Here is a 5,927-nt window from a genome sequence, read left to right on the forward strand (position 1 = left end):
TCATAGGTGGGGCTTTTGGAAGGTGATTGGATTATAGGGGTTTATAGATGACATGCTATTAGGAAGTGGGATGTGGTCAGAAGAGATGGATCACTGGGATGTGTCCTGGATGGATTTATCTTACTGCTCTTCCCTCACTCTCCCTCTCTGCTTGCTGCCACCATACTGTGAGTAACTCTCCTGTGCTATGCCAGTCTGCCAGGCCATCCTGCCTTGGAGCCAATAGACTATGGATTGAATCCTCTACAAACTGTGAGCCAAAATAAACTTTTCTTTCTGTGAGTCGCAAGTATCAGGTATTTTGTCCCGGAGATAAGAAAAGTGACTATGACACTGGGAGAAGTAGTCATAAACAGAACTAAGTAAGAGAAAACATATCTATTGATTATTTTAGAAAGTGTTGCCTCTGGACTTATATGGCTATGGTTTCTCATAGCTGATCCCAATGCTGGACTCTCAGTACCTATTTTTTGGAAGAGTTGATCTCTAAAATTCTTCCTAGCTTGACCATTTTAAGCTTTTATGCCCCTGAAAATAACCAGAAACTACAAAAGAAGGTAACTAGGGAAGAAGGCTGAAGAGGAACCTAGCAATAGCAAATTCAAATTTAGTGGTAAAATTGGCAGAATGAAGGCCTACTGTATGATGGCTAACCAGTTGAGTGGATCTTAGTGCCTGGAACATAGTATCTGGACTCTCAAATAGGCAGAATTCTTCAAACTTTGGAGTACATAGAAATAAAACTAGGCCATTTTTTAAAATACATGTTTCCCAGCCTAGTATTTATGATTCTATATATTAAAGGCAGAAAGCATAAAAATATATTTTTAATAAATACTTCTAGGTAATTCTGTTCGGTAAACCTTGAGGTGGAGATTATACATCAGAAACAACCACAAACTATCGTGAGGAAGCTCAATAGAGCCACAATTCCCAGCTTCTTTCTCTCCTGAAAGGCAGACTTGAGATGCTCAGCATCATTCCATCTAATTTTTTATTGTTGTGGTGGTGGTGGTTGAAGTTTGAGGGTTATACCCTGGGTTTTCCAACTGAGCTATATCCCCACCCACTTTGTTTATTTGTTTGTTCTCAGACATGGTTTTGCTAAGTTGCCCAGGCTGGATTCAAACTTGTGATTCTCCTGCCTCACCTACCCAGAGTGCTAGAATCACAAATATGTGCCACCATGCCCTGCTCAGTCTCCGCTTTCAGGTATATCAGCATCATGGCTTGTCTTTGCCATTCCCAAACCCATCACCTTTTTCTTCTGCATTTGCAGATTAGTTGAAAAAGACAGGAGATTGTAATAAGACTTTCCAGCTCAATCTTGGTCTTAGCAAACATCTGGATAAAAATTAGATAAGTCAAGTCAATTCAAGAGACAGCTGTTTCTTTCCCAACATCTGGATGTTTAACACTATGGACAACACATTTGGATTCAGGGCTGTTTATTCTGCTATAAAGTTGGAAACTTTAGTGTGACAGTGCTGTATTTTTTAATGTTGGACCATTTGTCAAAGTGCTGTCCTGGTTATGTTTTTACTCAGAGCCTCTCTAAGGGCTAAAAACTTGGGTCCATTCTGAAAGATTACAGACTCGAGCCACCCAAAGCTTCAGATGCTACTGAGAAGATCATGCAGTGATCACCAAAGCATATATGAAACTAACCGTCATTCTTCTTACTCAGACTACATTTTAAAGTGAATTAGTTTTTCTTTTGTTTTACCATGGCTATGCTTATTTTAATCCAGTTTTGTCTGTAAACAAATGCTAGAAGCGGAGAACAAAACATTCCTAAGGAGCCATCATATCCATAATATGGTCAAGAACAGCATCTAGCCCCTCAGATCTTACTCAGCAATTCTATCACACCACATCTTATTTATGACATTCCTTTTTGATCAATTTTATAATTTGAAGCAGGTCTTATATAACTCCAAGTGAATATCCTCCATACACTATTATATAAGAAAATGATGCTTTCTAAGTATTAGATGCCAGAAATATAATAAATATAGTTTGGGGTTTCTTTCTTATCTCTGAATAAAAAAATATTTAGGTGAAGCTTTAACTTTAAACAGAGATTCCAAAAGTTCCTTTTGACTGTGGCAGACTCCACAGTGAATTGGGGCCTTAGATGACTAACAGGGATGATGCCATCAAGTTGTAGGATTTCTGGGTTTTGAAAAAATGAGGATCTGGCTACAATTCATCTGAAAAAAAAAATAAATTTCCTAGAAAGAGTACCTTATACAAGGAACATGTTATTCTATTCCTTTACCAAGAAATCCGTGGTATCCTCCTCATGACTGACATTAGTCTACATAGGATTTCTGCCAAGCAGGATGCTTTCTATGTACCTAGAACTTTTCCAGGGGCAGGATGAGCTCTCTTCAATTTTTCATATCATCTTATTAATAGGAGCACACAGAGGGACAATGTAGAATCTGTGAGAAGATCCTACATGAAAATCTCAATGACGACGTCCATTCATAGATCAGGAACTAATACTACTGCTATGGTTTGGATTTTAAATGTTCTCAAAGACTCATGTATTAAACCCTTGGTCCCCAGTGCAGAAATGTTCAAAGAAATATCATGTGTGAGGGGCTACAGGTAAGAGCATGAGGTAACTGAACATTTAGTATATGTAGACTATAAAATGTTAGTGGCAAGAGGTGAGCTGGAGACATAAACAAGATTCTGAACATCAAGATTTTGTAAGACAAGTCTGAAGAATTTGAATTTGATCATGAGAACCACTAAAGGAGATTATGCAGTACAATAACTTGATCACACAAACATATCCCTCCACACAATTACACACTCATACTATACACTCTCCTGGAGAGGTGCCTGGATCACGGGGCACTGGTCCCTCAGTGGGTCCACTGATGTTCATTGCTGAGTGTGCTGTTAGGAGGTGGGTCACACTGCTTGTGTGCTTGTGTTTGTGTTTGTGTGCTGCTGGGAGGTACTTTTGGAGGGTGAATCGCTCACAGGCATGGTTCACCTGCCCTGCTTCCTTGCTTCTATGAACTGAGCAGCTTTGTTCTGCCAAGCCCTTTCACCGTGATGTCTCTGCCTTGGAGCCAGCCAACCATGGACTGACCCTCTGAACACACAAGCCAAATTAATCTTTTCTTCCTTTAAGTTATGTGTGTTAGGTAGTATTTCATCCTAGCAATGGGAAAATAGCCAATACAACAAGTATAAATTTTTAAATGTATATATGAAAAGGATGATATAAAAAATGAGAGAGAACCTTTGTAAGGTACATTTAGAAATATGAAAGTTGTAAAAGAAGTAGATGTAATTACTGCATAACACATTTTAAAGGTCATATGGCAAGCAATGCCACAAGTAAAGCCAAAAGTTAAGAACTATAACAGAAAGAAAGAAGGCAGGCAGGTGGAGAAGAATGGAAGGAGAGAGGGAGGAATAGAGGAGATAAAACAAAAAAGAAAATAAGGAAAAGGAGATGGCAATCCACAATTGAAATTTTCTTTTTGTGTATTTTCCTTTGAAGTCAACTTTTCTGATGTATAATTTATGTACAATAAAGTGCACCCACAGTAAGTATAAAAAAATTATAATCAAGAACTATAGTTAGGTCTTACAGACGATATAAGCAAACCTTTTATTTTAATATTGAAGAAACTTAGTCCAAATATACTAAGTCCTTAGCCAGGAAAATATAAAGAAAAATGGACTTAACCAGGAAAATAGAAATAGTTACTATATATATCTTCTGACTCCAAATAACATATTTTTACATCACGTAATACTGATTTTCCTAATACTTTTCACATTGTTAGCACTCTGCTGTTGGCCAGCCTGGAAAACTTTTAAGTTGAGGAACCCTGTCTCAAGGTCCAACTAAGGTCCCCTCTAAGTCTGTAGGAACCTGACAAAATAAAATGCTGCTGGATTGCCTTAACAACACAGGCTCCAAGTGGCATAGCTCATAATAGCTAAAGCTTAGAAACAGCCCAAGTGCCTATCATCTGGAAACTGGATAAAGAAGATGTGTGTTTTTTTTTATAAAATGGAGTACTACTCAGCCATAAAGAAAGAGAAACTAGAGACATTTATAGCTAAATGCATACATATTGAGGCCATACTCTTAAGTGAAATAAATAGGACACATGTGTAAATACCAAATAGTTTCTCTAGTGTGAGCAACTGAAAGTGTAAATGAGGATTAAAATGATTAAAATGAATAATTGATAATTTGAAATAACGAGAAAAGGTCCAAAGGTGTAGGGGAAGTGGGAGGGGAAGGGGAAAGGAAAGAAGGGAAAGGAAAAATTACGAGAAAAGAAAAAAATGGAAACAAAGTCTATGTAAATAGGGAAGGGTGGAGGAGGTGAAGGGCACACAGGTAATGGGGAAAAAATAAGAACCAAGATACATCATGTACAAGCACCCAATGATAAATGTAAATGCATTGTATACCTAAAGTGTACCAATAAAAGAATTTAAGCAAAAAAAAAGCACAACACAGACTCCAATTTCATAAAGGATATTATAATGATGTATTACAATTATTTCAGCTTTTACATGCTTTATAACTATAGATATGGGCAAAATTATATTATATGACTCATCTCTAGCCTCCACTTCTATTCTCACTATAGATGCAACTAAATATACAATGACCATAAAGTTCAGAGGGAAAGTAGTCTTATAGGTGCACTCTGTAGATTTTCAGAAAAAAAAAAAACCTTTTTAAATAATGGCTTGACCTTAGAGTTGATTCTGAATGGCTTGATTGTGTGTAAACTTTTTCTTACCCCATGGGACAAATTCTTTCCTGTCCTTAGATGCTTTCCTCAATCACTCACCAACAGACTGTAAATTTGATGCATCCTGCCCTGCCATCCTGCCTTTCCCTCACAAATTGTTCAAATACTATTACTATATGCTAAGAACAACTTTTAATGTTGTTCTTTTATTAGTTTCTCTAAATGCACTTTTATTAGTTTCTCTCCCTATAAATGCGTTTATCAAATTGTAATTTAATACTATAGTTTTAAAATTATGGGTATGAGTAATGCCCATAAAAAAGCATCCTTGGCTGGCTGCTACTCATGGTATTGGAAATTATTTGGCTTCATCACGTTTATCGTTATGAGTAATTTGTCCAAAAGCTCAACATTGGAAAGAAATTTCATCTCAAGATGAAACATTGTTCTTCTATATTTTGTTTATTTTTTCTAGATTTTGTTTATTTCCCCTTCCTTTTCTCCTTTTCTTCTTGGTTTGGCTATCAGGAGCTTGGAGTTAAGCTATCATCAGCATATTCATGCTTTGATTTCCTACTTCTTTATCCAATTCCCACTAACTTCCAAAATGACCTGAGTGAAAGAAGGCTCATTCTTGAAGAGACCATCTCACTGAGGTTGAGAGTAAACCAACATACTGCAAGTGTGGGAGGTCATTCAAACTCGAGTGAAGAAGCTTTTATTTTCTCAGTGAAGTCTTTGGAGCCTTGGGACCTTTATATAGGTGATGTCAGATCTCCTTTTCTTATTGATTTTAAGTTCCATGTAGAAATATATTCATTTTTAAGAAGTCAAATGGTCATTATTTGCAGATGACATGATACTGTATATAGAAGACCCCAAGAACTTCACCAAAAATCTTCTAGACTTAACCAAATTCAGTAAAGTAGCTGGATACAAGATCAACAAAAAAAAATCAATAGCTTTCCTCTACACGAATAACAGACTTACTCAGAGAGAAATACGGCAAATAATTCCTTTCACAATACCATCCAAAAACTGAAATACCTAGGAATCAACCTAACAAAAGAAATCAAAGACCTCTTCTCTGAAAACTATAGCACTCTGAAAAGAGAGATTGAAGATGATATCAGAAAATGGACAGACATCCCCTGCTCCTGGGTAGGAAGGATTAATATA

The sequence above is a fragment of the Heterocephalus glaber genome, unplaced genomic scaffold (genome assembly GCF_053883595.1).
Source record: "Heterocephalus glaber isolate CG9 unplaced genomic scaffold, H.glaber_assembly_v1.0 deba00001497, whole genome shotgun sequence".
NCBI lineage: Eukaryota > Metazoa > Chordata > Mammalia > Rodentia > Bathyergidae > Heterocephalus > Heterocephalus glaber.